Source organism: Melospiza georgiana, chromosome 18, assembly GCF_028018845.1.
Source record: "Melospiza georgiana isolate bMelGeo1 chromosome 18, bMelGeo1.pri, whole genome shotgun sequence".
In the NCBI taxonomy this organism is placed as follows: domain Eukaryota; kingdom Metazoa; phylum Chordata; class Aves; order Passeriformes; family Passerellidae; genus Melospiza; species Melospiza georgiana.
This window is the reverse complement of record NC_080447.1, coordinates 12685853-12702556: the sequence shown is the minus strand read 5'-3', so window position 1 is coordinate 12702556 and position 16704 is coordinate 12685853. Positions and strand designations below refer to the sequence as shown.

The 16704-nt window shown below is 47.0% G+C and overlaps 1 protein-coding gene across 4 annotated transcripts in view; it reads right to left on the bottom strand.

Annotated features, from left to right (window-relative positions):
* The window catches only part of MTMR3 (myotubularin related protein 3), a 75764-nt gene extending 59060 nt beyond the window's left edge, over window positions 1-16704 (bottom strand). For 2 of the 4 annotated variants that reach the window (XM_058036783.1, XM_058036782.1), the window contains exons 1-2: window positions 16623-16687; window positions 15978-16021 (exon numbers count right to left, since the gene is read on the bottom strand). The gene's annotated coding sequence lies outside the window, so the exon portion shown is untranslated. Of the gene's footprint in view, window positions 1-15977; window positions 16022-16622 lie in introns of all 4 variants that reach the window. The other 2 variants (XM_058036781.1, XM_058036784.1) reach the window with 1 other exon arrangement.

The window sequence follows — 16704 nt, the reverse complement described above, 5'->3', positions numbered from 1 at the left end:
ATTTGTCTCTGCTACTAAGTCAACCTGTCTATTAAACTCCATCAAACCCCAGGACCTACTGAAAGGGAAGTCTGAATTAAGGTATAGATCCTTCATCAGTCACTGGCAATGCTATCTTTTGGCATTCCAGGCTGCCTCAGTCTCACTTTTAGTTCAAATAACACTTTCCACTATAGAACTTGATGCATTGTGGCTACAAGTAAATGTTCAGTGCTCTGTGGAAAACACAAATCTCCTGCTAGTGCAGCTAGCACTAGGGAGGAGAACAACTCCAACAAAGAGCAAAGTGTCCTTCAGGTCTCCATTTGTCTGCAATAACAAACCAGCCCTAGACTGCCTGAAGAGTTTGCATGTTTAAAGGACCAGGCAGCTTCAGAAGGTGTTCAGAGCTGGTATTTCATTAATTTCCTCAGTGCTGTCAGGGCAGCTGTGCCTGGCAGTGCCCTGTGGATAGTTTGGCTCTCAGAACACACATTCCTTCCTGTCCAGAACACCCCCATACTTCCTTCACACTAGGAGGAGCAGTCAGGAGTGAGGAAGCAGCAGACATTTGAACAGCTCACACCAATTCATTACAGAGCCTACAAGTATTATTTACCAGGTGTTCCCCTCTAACAACCTGCCCAATGAGGAAACAACTCAATAAACAACTACACAAGCTAGGTAAAAAACTAAGCAAGAAGAAAAACTGGAAAACCTGGGAGACCAAAGCTAGAAGATAAATTTCTCATGCAGATGGAAAACCAGAACTATCTCCCTGACATCTCACAGCCAGTGAAAGGTCCAACAGAAGCAGATTTCTCTGCATGGACTGCAGAAATTCTCATTCCAGGGAAAGATTTTCCCACACCCTGCTGCTCACACTCACTCCTGGACAGCCCCAGAGCACAGAGTGTGTGTAACACTCAGAAGCAAAGGACAATCCTGCCACACCCCTTATCAAATGGAAAGAAACACTATCTTCAAGCCTAGCACGTGCTGTCCTGTCATTCTCACATGAGTGTGCACAGGGAGGATGCATTCATAGTCCAGGCCTGGCATCACAATCACTGGCAGGAGTGCAATGCTGCAGTATATTTAGAAGGCTCTGTTAATACTATAGTTCAATTCCATGGTACTGTGAATACATCCCAGCCTGCAAACCCTCTGTTGTTCCACAAACATTCAACTTCAATTCTTCAATAACTGCTCAAAACACCAATACTTAAGATACAAATCTCATGGCAGTATCTGTAAAACCCATAGAAAATTCAGAAACTATGAAAAGCTGACTTTGGAGCAACTTTCTGTCATGTGAGAAACTTCTGAGCTGGTGTGGAGCAGCGTGGCCCTGTGAGGAGCCTCTGTGTGCAGGAATGGCCTCTGGGCCAGCCTGAGGTGCTCACCCAGCAGCAGTGCCCACTCAGCCCTCAGCAGAGCACCCAACAATCAGTGCACAGCAGCACAGAAGGAGGCAGGAGAATAATTAGCCTGCCATGGCCTGTGTGACACTTGGAAATGTCTGTACCACTACCTAAAGACTCATCACCAACTCTCCTTTATTTCCAATTAAAATAAACACGTATTAAGTAAATATTCAGTGTCAGGTTCTAAATGTGAATTACTGCTGTGTGCTGTTTGTCAGGCCTTGTTCTGGGATGTGTTGCTTATGATCTGCCCGGGTGTTTGTTACATTTTCCCCTGTAAGGGTGTTCGGATATTTCATCAATCATGCATGCAAGTTCCTTTGTCGTCTTTTGAAGGAGTGATGTGGTTTCATTTATAAAAACCATGTTGAGAACATGCTTCCTTTTAAAAAGTGAAACCTCTTCTTAGCAGCGCTTCATCTGGAAGTGGAGCCACGTTTCTGAGCTGTGCTGCCACCTCAGAGGGCAATGGGATTGGGCTGGAGCTCTCATTCTGCCTCGTACACTGATACTGCTGGAGTTAACCACGTGCCTGCATTCCCCACTGAGTCAGAGCTGTCCTTACACAACACATCCACGTTCCCCAGGGCTGCTCAGGCCCTTCAGAGGCTGCAGCTGTGCTCCTCCTCCAGCTGGGCTGGTTATCCAGCCTCTCCTGCCACGCACAGCCAGGAGAGACTGGTGTCCCCTGGAAGCACCCTCAGTGCATGTCCACAGCAGCTGCACACACAAACTGCCCCTGGGACCTTGAGGCAGATTCTCCTCACCAACAGGCACATTTTGTGTCAGATATTGCCTCTTTTCAGCAGTCCCACCTTCTATCCCTCAGTGAGCAGCTCTCACCTATTTTCACCACACACTTGATTCAGCTGCATGGTCTGGTGGGAGAACAGGGCAGCAATATCCAAGTGCCTTTAACTCCACAGCTTCCAGCTTAAAAACACTCAAGACTCACTAGAAGAGATAAGCAATGTCATGCAGACTGTCTGGGGAAGCATCAGTCATTTAAAAAGATAACTGCACACACTGCAAGGGGTTCAAATGTGAGCAAGAGCTCAGACATTAAAACCCACCACAGCTCTCCCTCACATCCCAAGCTTGTTCCTAGCATTAAGCAGCTGCCTAAGTGAAAGTCAGTTATAAAGTCATTTTATCACAACCACTATTTTCTCAAAGCTTAAAAATTAAATCAAGTACTCTGCTACTGGAATTTTCATGACCAGGAAGTTGCAATAATGCTTATTGCATTATGGTTACTGGTTTGTTATTCCAATATGATAACTGCATCAGTTCAATGCTTTGAGTTAATTATTATTGTTTAACTGAAGTAAATGCAAACAGAAACCTAAACAGCATGGAATAAATAGCAGGAAACCAAGCTCAACTAAGTAAAGAAAAACCAAATACTTCATGATCACCTGCAAGTATTAGGCAAATTCTCACACAGCTCTCATACATATGAAAAATTAAAAGCCCTGCAATCACAGCTTCAGAAAATGGCCACAGGAAAACTACACAGTGAGGTAAAGACTCAGGCTTTTGTCCTGTATCTTGACACTTGGAATAAGCACTCAATAAAGGTTTATTATAATATTTTTTAAACCACTAGATCATAGATAGCAATATTTCCAGAATATTCTGACAGATGATCCGAGCAATAAAGCATAACTAAGCATAAATGATTCTCTGGAGAGACCACCACACCTCCAGAGACCCTCTGGAGCTTCTTCAGCACTGATGAACAAGCACCTGCAGTGACAGTGTGCTCCCACTGGAGCGAGGGGCAGGAGCTGCAGCAGCCAGGGGGGTGTGAGGGCAGCAGGGAGCCCTGGCACAGACTGGCTGTGCTCAAGGGGCACCAGCTGCCATGGGAGTCTCCTGAGGCTGAGCTGGAGCTGCCCAGACAAGTGGCTCATGTGAAGCTGCTGCTCGGAGATGCTCAGGAAAGCTGTGAACTGCCCGGAGGAGTGACTGGGACACAGCAATGTGCTCACTGCAGAGCAGTGCTCCAGCACCACTGAATGGACAATGCAAAGAGCCATTCAAGTGTCAGTCCTCCAGAGCAGGCAGCACAAAGTGCTTTTTGTTTGTGTCTTTGAGATCCTGACAAATCAAAACGAGATTAAGTGTGCTGGCAGAGTGGCCTCACCTCGCAGGCAGATCTGTAATCCCAGGGCAGGGGAGAGGGCTCTGCAGCAGCTCCAGGCAGCACAGGCAGCCCTCCTGGAAATCACTGCTCACAGACCCCAGCCAGCACAGGCAGCCCTCCTGGAAATCACTGCTCACAGACAGCACAGGCAGCACAGGCAGCCCTGCTCTGCCCTCCTGGGACACTCTGGGGACAATCACACCTTGGAGCTGATGGGAGCTCACAGCAATCACTGCTCACAGCCCAGCTCCAGTGGAAGTCAGAGATAAGAACTGCAAGTCCTGATTCCACAGGGGAAGAGGAGTCTGTGCCTGAGCACAGTAAGCACCGAAGGCTTTACTATCTCTAGCAAATAGATACATTTGTGTTTTGTATAATTTCCATTTAACCTTGCTAATTTCCTCAGCGTTATTTTTTGCAGCTCAGGGACAAACACCGTTACTAAGTAACTCTCCAGGATGAAGTTTCAGTGCATTAGTTCTCACTGCTGAATTAAACACATAAGCATCTTAAATCCACAAATCCAACAGCCCACCACTCCAAAAACCACAAGGAGTAAGCACAATCTGTGCAAAAACACATGAACGTTTATCAAACAACACATCAAATAAAACCCAGCAATTCAACTACGCCAGTTAACAATTAATACAAGCTCTGAGGAAAAGGAATGCATCTGCTTCCTACATAAATCTCAAGTACATCTGAAGCAATATCTCAGATACACAACAATTTCAGGGCTGCATTTTTGAAGGATAAGTTGAAATCCTTCACAGCTCTGTGCCAAGGGAAGGCTGTGCCAAGCCAGCACCATCAGCACAGGTACCCTTTTACCACAGAAACACAGCAAAGAACTGCAAAAATACTTGTGAAATGCTTCACTTGCAGCAAGCCTGGTTAAGGGTTAAAACCCCTTCAGAGTATCAGGGTAGCCATGCTGAGCACAGCACTGAGAGTGCTGGGTAAACTCTGAACAGGCAACAGGCTGGCACAACACAGGTGGAGCTGCACATTTCCACCTGGAATGTCCCTGCACAGAGCACTGGCACTCGTGGCAAGGAGTTAAAGCCCTGGAAAGAAGAGAAAGAACAACACTGGAATTGTGATGAACTAAACACCCCTCCAGCAGCTCAGTTAGAGCAGCAGTTCTGTGAAAGGTTTGCACGAAACTGCCTCAAAGTATTAAAAAAAGGATATCATTCAAGCCTACTGTGTAACACCAAACTAATCTGCTACTTCTCCACTTGAAAATTCAGTGAGGCTTCAAAGCAGGGCACACCTACCTAGACAAAGTAAAAGATTCATTCCTTGCCTCAGAGTTGAAGCCTTCAGACCTTCCATCCAACCTACTTCATTTTTAAGATATTCCAGCAGATACCCAGCCTATTTTGTGGAGATGAGACATTAGTAAGGACTTTTCCCCATTCCTCCCCAAAAAGCCCACCTGTAGAATTGCCATCAGATACAATGTAAAATATATCACTTCAAGATAAGTGATAGACACTAATTTGAAATATTTCAAGAAATTTCCAGGATTTCACAAAAACTCACCAGCAGACCAACTCCTAAATCCTGATTTAGCAGTTCCATAAGCAAAACTGAAGGAATGAGAAAGGTGCAGCAAGACAGGCACAGCTGCCTGCTCAGCCCAGGTCTCATTTACTTTTCTGGTAAAGAAGAACTCACTGGGTAGGTAGGTTTTGAGTGACACACACCTTGGTATTTAAATAACTGAGATCTAGAGATGTAGGACAGAGGTGAACAAGCAGGAGTTAACTCTTCAAACAAATGCAGGTTTTAACAGGATAAATTCTTATCCTATACCTGGAGTTTAAAGGTTACAAAAAGCTCAGAGTTGGAGGAACAGAACCAGGCAACAAGCTTTTTATAACATGGCAAAGATGCTCTGAATTCTGTGTAGAGGCTGAGCTGTCACTCACCCAGCATGATCCACGGATTCCCAGCTCCACAGGAAGGCTCACACTTTCTCTTTCACATTCTTATAAGCAATAAACTCCCAGTTTGTTGTTTAATCTCTGAACTCTGGTTAAAATGCTATTAAAAAAAAATCAAAGTAACCAAGTCATGATTTTTAGGGGTAACGGCCCTTTGGGAGCGACCTAACAAGCAACAGATTCTTCAGACAAGTTTCAAGCCATCAAATTTGTTTCAACTTGTACAAACTCTGCTAAGTCAAGTCTTTCAACAACACTCACCAAAGGGTGACCCAGGGGAGAACACAATGGCACAACCTGACTAATTGCTACTCAGCCAAGGTGCTGGTTGTGTTTTCTTTTGAAGGCATGATGGATGCATGGGGTTCTCCTACCAAGTTATCTTTGCACAAACCCTCTCTGAACTGACCCCAGGGTATTCCTTCACCTTCCACATTTTAATTATTTACAAATAGTTAAGCAGATCTTAAGAACAGCAACTCCACACAGGGACCTGAGTTCTTCCTCCTAAGTTTTCCAGAGTCAAACAGGAATTTTGAAGCTCTAGAAAACAGTTTAAAGTTTACTGTTAATCAATCCATGGAAGCTTAAAAGTTGACCTTTCACAAGCAGCAAAACACCAGCTGGCTACACCTGCAAGTGCACCACAAATGTGCTCCACAGTCCCATCTCCAGACTCCTGAAAATCAAACCTGGCAGCAGTGAAACCACCAAGACTCATCAGCCTACCTGATCAGACTGGAGCATTCTCTGCACCTGCAGAAGTGGCTAAAGCCTTCCAAACCCAGCCTGGAAATTCAGATCAGCTCGAGGAATTCTTTAATTGTCTTGGCAAGAAGCAGCACAAAAATTGTGGAATTGAAGCACATAGATCAGGTTTTGGCATTAGGCCTCTCTTTAAGCTGTAAGCTAAAGCAGATTCTCCCTAGCCCCTCTCTGCTCACTTCTTGCATCAAAACATTCAGTCCTTTCTTGTCCTTTTCAGATCTGAGTCAGCTCAGACCAATTTCTCTGGACAAGGCATGTTTTAATGGACCACTCCCTGCCTTCATGAAGCCACTTTAACTCAATATACATTACTAGACCTATAGCATATTTACAGAAAAATAATTTCTTAACTACTACACAACTTGATCTGCTGGGATTGACACATGGCAGTAAGGATCAACAATGAGACTAAAAGCTGAATTTTGTTGGAAGAACCAGAAAAAAAATGTGACAGTAGTTAGAAATACTTAGAAATTGAAAGGAGACAAAGTAGATTAAGCCATATTGCAATCCTGAGATCCTGAAATATGTTTAAATACATGAGGCTTAGTCCTACTAGGTCTCTGCTTTGAATAGCAAATAATTTGGGTCTAGGAGAGAGAAGCATGCTGGAAGCAGGAAAGGATCTGCACCCAGCAAGGGCTGCTCAGGTAATCAGTCCCTGCCTCTGTGAGCAGTGCTCCAGCCTCAGGCACTGGTACAGTTTAGAAAGTTGGACAATAACTTGAAAGTCTCATGTTTAGAAAAATGAGCTACAGGGCACAGCAGCTTGTAAGTTACTCTTTAGGGAGCTGCCAAGAGCTTCCTCCCCGACCCAGGCAAACCCAGGTGCCTTATGCAAGAGGAAAAGTCTCATACCTGAGTGCTGAATGGGGCACGGCGGGCGGGGACATGACGCAACAGCGCCATTGGTGTTAATGGGGCTGCTCTCTGGGCGGGACCCCCCAAGGAGGGGAGCACAACCACAACCGGGCCGTGCACTAACAGCTCACTCAAAATCTCCACAGAGAAAGAAGAAACAGCTCTTATTGTCTTTGCTATACCTGTCTTACACCTGTCAAATGAAGCAAAACTCTGGTCACAACTCCCCAGGGTGACTCCACCAGACCCACCCAGCTCAGGCATCAGCAAGGCAGTGATGAATCCAACCACCCTCTCCAGGCAAGCAGAGCAGCAAGCAGGTTACCAGACTGCTTCCTACTGCCTGCTGATTGCAACAGCGGGTTTGGCACTGTGACTCCTCAGTGAACTGCTCCAGAACTCACCCTCAGACCCTGGTGCTGCTCAGTTACTGCCAGCCCTTCAAGAGTTCACAGGAAGAAGTGCCTGTGCCATGAGAGCACTGCAGAGGAGGTGGAATGCCCCGGCAATGGAAAGCGAGACAGCTCTCCAGCCTGCCAGTCAACACTGCAGAAGGAAAGGATAATTTGCCTGGAGTAATGAGCTAAGTATAGAGTCACCACGATTCCAGTGGCCCAATTAGCTCTGCAATGCTCCTGATGCTGGTGGAACACCTGGGGAGGCAGCTGGCTCCAGCTGCAGGTGGAACCAGGGACTGAAGCCACAGCCCTGATCTTGTGCTTGACACACCAAATTCTGCAAAAGCAGCACCAAGAGTCAAAACCAGCATTTTCCAACTCACTGGAATCTTTTTGCCATCCTCAGCTCATTGCCATATTGCAGCACTTTAGGGAATCCTAGGCTATTTCAGAAAACCCCTTGCCCAGTGTTTAGCAGTCACCCTCAGCCTGTCATTTAAAAGCCAAAATTCCAGTTTGACAAGTGCAAGGCATTTCGGTTCCAGCTTCTAAAGCCTGCAGAACTGAAGGGGGGAAAGCAACATGACAGTGAGCAGGCACATTGGTACCATTAGACAGCTATACAGGGAGCTGCTGCTTTTTGAAATTCACTGTTAATGAATATTTACTATTCATTTACTTTAACAAGGGTTTCTGCGTGTTACTTACACAGCTCTGCATCCACTGATGCCCCTGTGGTCACAGACTCTAAAGGAAGGACCTACAATCAGCTGTGCCACCAGTTTTCCTGCCAGGAGGTTTTGCCCCAAATTCCCTTGCAATGATTTGAGCACTGCAGGATACTGAACACTCGGGTACAGTGTCAGTACATTGAAGCTGGAATCATTTTTATAATGAATTTGGAATTTTAGAGCAGGTATCTGATCCCCTTCCTTACTGACAAGCCTAACTGACCAGATGGCTTTGCCAGAACACAACCCAGCCCAAAATACCAAACCCTTGGCCATGGATCTCCAAAACTGAAAATTTCCATGGGGCTCCTCTGTGCAGCCCCAATTTACTCATCTGTTACGTCCAGGGATGCTCTGCAGCAGGGAGTACACTAACCAAACACCTCCAAACCATGTGATACTCATGCTTGAGTCTGAAGGGATTAAGAGATTCCAGCCCAAAGTAAAAGAAAACAAGCAAGCTATTGTATTGTGCATTAGAACACAACTGTGCCTTGACCATAATCCACCAGCCAAACCTACAAGGAAAGCTGAGCAGACCTCAAAATATTTACCTTGTTCCATCTTCCTCCTTTTTCCTCAGAGAGTTCAGATTTTCCCAAAGTGCAAAAAGGTGCATTCTTTTGGAAGTTACTCAAAGAAAGGTTCACTGAACATAGACAAAGATGATAATTTAATTATAATGGCTATCCAACCAGAATATAATGCCCTGTTCACAGCAAATTCCTGCTACCAGCAGTGAGAGAAAATTAAGAATCTGAATTCTGAAATGTACTCATGACTAGTATGTTCACCAATCAGCACACAATTAAGCATTCCTGTTCTCTAATTGTAAAGATGAACACTTGTTTGATAAGGATTAGTCATTAATTTGATGGAAAGCTTATCCACTCTTAAAAAACCATGCACAGTGTTTAGATGGAAAGAAAAGTTCTGCAGGCAATGGCAGTAAATTTGCAAGTTTACATTAAGTACACTTCACTTGCTTTCAAGCTTCCATTTATTAAAGGAAAATAATCAAAATAATCTAGAAATGCAATCTGCTTAGACATTTTAGTCAGGTTTCTTGGATCAAAAGTTCAACCATGCCTATGCCACACTAAGTGTTTGTTCTCAGAAGTGAATAAAAAGGAAAAAAAGAAAATTCAAATATAACAATAAAAAAAAATCAAAGCTATCAGGTCAAAACACTTAAAAGAGAGATGTTTCTACTCTGTCAGAGCACAGCAAGCTGGCTGCAGAGAGTTCAGAGAAATGTCTTCACAATAAATTTCAAGCCAAGCTGCTCTGTGATACAGCAGGTGAGTTTTCTTCTCACTGTCTCTAATTTTGGCTCATCTGTTCTTTGTCAGGAGACAGAGAAGTATTTGAGAAGCCTGAACTCAGAGACCCACAGAACAGCAGAAATCAGCTTTGAAAACAGTGATTTTAGTTGGAGAAGACACCAAAGGCTGGATGCAGGTAAAACTCCAGATTCCAGCTGCAGCACACCCAGCACTGGAGAGGTCTCCAAGCAAAGGTCTCCAGCCCAATCAGGATGCATCAACCAGCACAAGCTTCCAGCAGCTCATCTCTGTGTGCCTGCAGATAGCACTGGAACAGCAAAGCTCTCCCAGGTACACACTGAGGTCAATTATGGCTCTGAGAGATGAGGTCAGACAGCCACAGCTTCCTCCTGTCCCCATCCACTGCCAGGGACAGCCAGGCTGCTGTCCCTCCCAGCTATGGCACAGGACATCCCAGGGAAATGCTTCCTACCAACTCCAGGCCTAGAAACACCAAGGGAACTTCCCACCAATTCCTGACCTAATGGCAGCCACTTCCATGAGCAGCCTTGGACTTCAACTCATTCTGAAGGGACGTAGCTGGACTCAAAACTGACTCATTTTGATAGAGATATCATGAGAGTGACAGGACAGAGCTAAATGGTGGATCTGCTGCTAGACTGGATCCTTCTGACATCTCCTCTACAACACTGAGGCCTCACTCCAAAAGCACCTGAGGTTACTTTACTCAGGCAGCATCTCGTGCAGGATGTGGAAGGTATTAACACTCCACAGCCACAGTTCCACCAGTACAGTTTAAATAAATTGTTCTTCATCTCTGTGTCCTCACTCTTGTTGTTACAGTCTCTTTAATCCACCCTTCAGTTTCACACAACTCTTCAACTACTACTCCTAGCAACTGAAAAACCAAAAATCAGTATTCTGGTAGTCTAGCCTTGACCCAGACAGTGCTAAACTCTACATGACAGGGAAGATACTCAAGGGAAGATCTGATTTTCCATCTGTTTTCTGAAATCCTGCCACCAGCTGTACAGAAACCCCCAAAAATAAGAATCCTCCGTGCCCAGAACAGTCAAAGCTCAGAGGAGCTGAGGAGTCAGACTCACAGGGCCTGGGAGTCTCATGATGCACAAGAGCCCTGTGTGAGAGGCTCCAGGGTGAGCTGGGGAGATGCCCTGCAGCCAGTCCTGCCTTTGTCTGCTCTCCAAGGACACTCAGGAAGCCAACCAAGTGCATCACAGACTCCATATCAAGCTACCCAGACAGGATTTCTGCCCTCTCCTCCCTCAGGTGCCTGGCAGCAGCTCCCCTCAGGCACTTCCACCAGCAGAAAAAGCAGCATTGGAGAAAACAAGTCTCATTTTGTCAGGAGTCTGCCCTTTCCTGGCTGAGAGAGAAGTCAAAACCTTCCTTTAAAAGTACAGGGAAAAAGGAACTATTTTTATTTGTCCTTTCAGGTAACACCACAGAATTAATGCTTTGATTACAGCCCTGGTTTGCAGTCCCAAACTTGGAGAAGCAAATGAGGCCCACAAAAGGGCAACACAAAACTGTTCCACCAGTGTTTCTATAAATAATGTCTATAGCAGTGCACAAATCTCTGGTATTCGAAAGAAAAACTACAAAGACTTAATTATGGCAATGCAGCAGCCTTCCTCCACAAATTCAACCTGAAGTGTATTACTGCCCCCCATACTGATTCCATGTTCCAGAAACTGAACCTCAGAGTACCAGAACAATCCAAAATACTTAGAGACCATTAGACTTGTATATACAAAAGACTTCATCATACAGACAGGCACCCTAGAGATTTATTTCATGCTACTTTGCTTTCAGAAATCTCAGTTAGAGAAAGATTTATACTATTTTCACTGGTTTTCCCTGATGAAAATCTTTCTTAAATAGGGTACAAGAGCCTTTGGTAGAAGTCTTAGCCATGGGCTGGTGTGAAGGGAGAAACACATCCAGGAAGCAAAGTTACTAGGACAAGGATGTCCACTTGAAAAGTGGCAGCAGAAATTAGAGTGGGAAAAGTCTTTTTCAATTCTTATCTCAGTAAGGGCTGAAGCAAGCAGGACCTGAGAGGTTAAATCTGGTATATCTGCTAGAGACAGGCCCAGCAAAGAATAACTTCAGTTCTGAGGTCACTCTGCACGATGCAGGAGTTTTTGGAATAAAATGGAAAGGAGGGGAGCACAGAACACACAGCTTGAGATCAACACACACAGGATGGAAAAAGATAGTTAAATATCAAAGTAACAGAACACAAGTCTTTCCCACATGGATATTCACTGCCTTCCAGACCATGTCCTGGAAGCTCTGAGCCTCGTGGCAGCCTTCCCTGCTGTCCAGCCCCAGAAGTTCAAAGCTTTGAACATCCCCTGCTATGGCTCTCCCTCTGAAGAACACACCCCAGCCAGGGGCTGCTCTGCTCTGGCTGCCCTTTGGGAAGCCCAGCTCTTCCCAATGGCCAGGAACCAACACCAAGCTTCTGATTTCATTCCAGCTTCAAGCTGATCCCACAGGTGACAGGGGAACTGTCCCAGCTAAGCTCATCTAGCACAAGTCCTAAAGCTTCACCAGACACAGAATCAACTCTGAAGCTGATCCCCTGCATGCTGCAGAATCAGGGGGTGAACAATCCATGCCACAGGAGTCAGGGACTGCAGCAGCCCCATCAGCCCTGGGATAAGCTCTCTCAGCAAGCCCAGCCCCATTTCCACCGTGGTTTGTCAGCCCAGCACAACGAACACAGCAAACAGCCACATGTGCTGAGCAAGGCAAAGAACAACTTGCTTTGCTTGTCACCTCCCAGGGCTCCTCCAAGCCTCAGTTCCTTTGATGTTCTGCCTCCTTCACCTAACACACTGCATTCTGAAGTATTTACCATTCAGTATTTTGGTTCAATTTCTCTTTCAAAAGGGAGTTGATCCTGCTAAGGATCTATCTGCTTGTGTTACTGAGGACACATTTCATTACTGGCATGAGTGGTTATGTACAACCCACCAATGCTGCTTTACAGCTCCTCACTGCATTCCTAATCAAGAGGAAAAATAATGGATTTACTGCTCCAAAATCAACTTCCACTGCAGTCTTGCTCAAGGTAATAATTTTTCAGAAATGGCAATAATTCAATACAGCAGCTTGGATAAGTTTAGTTACAATATCACTGAACAAGGAACAACCAGCTCAAGTCTTCTGAAATCCAGCTCCCCCAAGCAAGGCCAAGAACACCCTATTTAGGAAGTTTTTGTAGAGCCTGGGGTTTCCCCCCTTCCTTATCAGAGTTTGGAAAAATTCTACCCCCACCATGACAGCTATTACAATGCCATTAGCTGTCTCACTCATGCATATACACACACACAAATTCCAAAAACACTTCCAGATGGATCTTACCATGGTTATCTTGTTGTAGTTATTTCAGCATTAATAAAAAGAGGAGGAACAGCACCTCCTCTAATAAAAATTAATAAAAAGAGAAGGATCCAGCTGCCCCAGAAGCCCTACAGAGCACACATCCAGTCCCCAGCTTAACCTGCAGCCACACCACATGCCACAACAACTGCTGCTTTCCAGATTCACCTGAAGAGTCCAAGTCTGAGCAGTTTCAGAAGACAAACCAAAGCCAGGCATCAGCAACTGTGTTTTAGGTGAAGCCTTCACAAACAGTGCTTCCTGCTGGACATCACAGCTCCAGAAACAGCTTTGCCATTTCAACCAACATTCCAGAAAGTCGCCTGTTTGCCCTCCCTCCCTCCCTTCCTCCCCAGCTCACTCTGCATGGCTGTGCAGGCCCAAGCCTCACTTGCAGGTGCACACTGGCACTTCCTGAGGGAGAGCAGAGTACCTGAGGCTCAGAGCAGCACAACCTGACACCCTGGAGCACACTGAACGTCAGGGATACCACTGCTTGCAACAAGATCGTGCTGCATTTCTTCCCTGCTACCACAGGCTGGTTCCTCCCTTGAGGGGGAACTCGAGGCCTTCCTTAAGGGATTGCCCCTGCAAACCTACAGCCAGCTGGGGGTCACCTCCCTGACACCACGGCAGAAGCAGGTGAGGGGAACAACAGGCTGGGGACACTCATACTCCATTTACCCTTCTGAGGGATCAAGTCCATTCTGTCAGTGCTTCTCACGTGCTCAAAGCAAAGGGCCAAAGTTGGGGCTGTTTTGCTAAAGCTGCCCTCCAAATAAGGCCAGCTGACACCAAAGGAGGCTGTGGTTTGTGACCTCTGCCCATCCCACAAGCAGCTGACACGTTTGCAAGGCACCCAGCAATGTTTGGGGCTAAGGCATCCAAGGTAGAGGCTGGAAGCAGCAGGAGCTGAGGGCTCCAGCTCTTTGCTGGGCACAGTAAACAGCCCCAGTAAAATGTCAATTTTATTTCCAATTCCTCCATTGCCACTGGCTTCACTTTCAGGTCTCACTCTGTCACTGACTTCACTTTGAGGTCTTTCACACAAACCACTCAGCCACCCTGAAATTTTGAAGCACCATGAAGAAAGAAATACTTGCCTTTAACAATCCAGTTTTTCACAGGAATTACAGCACAAATGAGCCCTAAGGATATCCCTGAAGTTTTCCTGACAGCACTGGGAAGTTACAGCACCAATATCTAGAAAGGGCTGTAGTTCCAAGACATGAAGCTCATTTCTCAGAGTTTAAAACCCACATGGGACCTCACAGGCAGATCTTTACAGCACCAGCTACTCAGGTGGAGACAAATGCAGAACACTTGCAGTTATTTCTGAGCCAATTCAGCATCTAACAGGTTATTTTGAGAGAAACATGACGTGACTGATTCAGCCAGTGAGAGCTACTATGAAACACAGGCATGTTCAAGTATCTGGGGTTTCATTCTGCTTCCCAGGATTTGATAAGCACTAATCTGGCTGTTTGGATCACGTGCTCTGCAGACACCATCCACACCGACTGAAAAGCCCAATCCTGTTGTATCCATCACAATTCCCAGCAGGAAGGGCCCTCACAGCCCTCTGAGCTGTGCAGGTGAGCAATCTCAGGCTCCATGCTGGAGCCAGCTCCTCCACAGAGACAATTCCTGTCCGTGTCCCATCAGCCCTGCCAGGCTCCTCCAGCAGCCCAAAGATCCCCTTCTCCCCAGTTACTCCTTTTTTCCAGGTTACTTGCCAGCAAAGCACTGCACAGCCACGTTCCTCCTACTCCTGCAAGCTGACAACACACTTCTCTCCATCATCCTGGCTTGCATGTAGGTGGAATGAGATCTGAGATAAAATATTGTATCCTCTATTTCAGAAGCCTGGGCAGGCTCCATTTCTTTCTCCTCCAGCTGCAGATGGCCATTTTCATGGAAAATAAATAAATAAATTGAAATGAGAGCTTATCAAGCTGACCTATTCCACTTTTGTGGTGTCATTTGTGGGTTGCATGGCTTGTTCCTTGAGCAGGTTAACATTGATATTTTAATAACTGCTAGTGCAGCCAGTTGGTGCATTAGACACTAACAGTACCCAGACAGGCACCTACAGCACTGCCAGTGAGAGAATTCAGCCTGGCTCTCCATTTATCATTCCTACAACCTGAAGTGGGACAAGAGCACCTTTCAGTGCAGAGACAGATCACTGCTGGGGCACCTCTGCCCTTGCCCAGGCTCCAAAGCAGGCGCAGAACCTTGTCACTGAAACACTTCAGAACCTCATGCCCCGCCTTCACTTATCTGCACAAAGTTTCAACACTTCCAGCCCAGTATTTCCTGTGCTAGGAAAGAAAGCACCACTTCTATCTCTCAAGCCCACTGTAATCAGTAACAGCTGAAGCAAAGCAGGTATCAGATGTCAGCCTCCTCCCCTCCAGTTTACAAGCACTCCTTCATAAAACCTCCTTCATCTCCACCAAAAAAGTTCATTTCCTAATACCACATGCTTTAGTAGCAGACAAAAGGCATCTCAGCTCTTTATCTGAAGCTCAGAGCATGACAGGTACTACAACAAACCTGTCACAGCTCCTTCCGTCACGCTGCCAACCCTTCCCAGCAGACTCACCTTTATAGTATAAATAATATAAATATGCTTTTATATTCACCAGAAAGCCAAGATGTGCTTCCACTCAGCACTACCTGACATGATTCACTAGGCAAGTTCTTTTCTTTTAAAAGAAAGCTTTATTGCACATGGCTACATCACACAAGAAAACAAACAGGTGAAGCACACAGAAAAGTGCTTCACCTTCACAAGACCTGAAGCCTGCAAGAGTTACAATCTCACACCCAACCTTCCCACAGCAAGGGAAGTGTGCCCAGAAAGGAAAGAAATCAGTTTCCTGTATAAAGTTGTGAAGAAACACCAGGTCCCATCTGCTGATCAAGAAAACATTCTCTAAAAGAGCAAGAGCAGGAACAACTTCAATGCACAAACTTCAACTCCACGTTGGAGGGTAAAGCACTTACCGGGGAAGGGCAACATCTGCTCACATCCCAGCGAAAAAACAGGACTGTTAAAAGGAACACGGGGAAGAGGCATAATTAAAGCCCCAAAACCATATAAACAAAAAGTCCTAACAAGTCCCACTTAGAAAAGGAACAGCAATTTCGGCCGCACGCACAAGGGCAGCTGAACGCTGCTGACACCACAGCCCCAGCGGCCGGAGCAGGGGCCGGCGGCTGCCAGGGGCACGGGGCGATCCCCGGCCGGGCTCGGCCACCCCAACGGGCCGGGCGGGGGGCGGCAGCGCCGGGCGAGGCCCGCAGGCCTCGGGCAGCAGGAGCCGCTGTGCCCCGGGGAGCCCACCTTGCCCCGGCCGCCCGAACCCGGCACGCAGGGCCCGGCCCGGGGCCGCCCGGCATCGCCGCTCGCCCGGGGACAGAGGCCGCCGCACCGCGGCCGCGGAGCCGGGCCGCCTTCTCCTCCTCCTGCCGGCCGTGCCGAGCGGAGCGGGGCCGAGGGCGCCGTGCCGGCCCCGCCGCCGCCCCTCACCCGCAGCCGAGGGGGCGTGTGCGGCCCTCAGTGACAGCGCGGCCGCGCTCCGCCAGGCCCTGGCGCGGCGGGCCGGCCCTCCCCGCTGCAGGACAAGGGGCACCCCGGCGGGTCCTTACCGCTGGGCAGGGCATGGCGCGGAGCCCCCGCCCGTGCCGGGGCGCGGCGTCCTGCCGGGGCCGGGGTCGCTGCGGGCTCGGG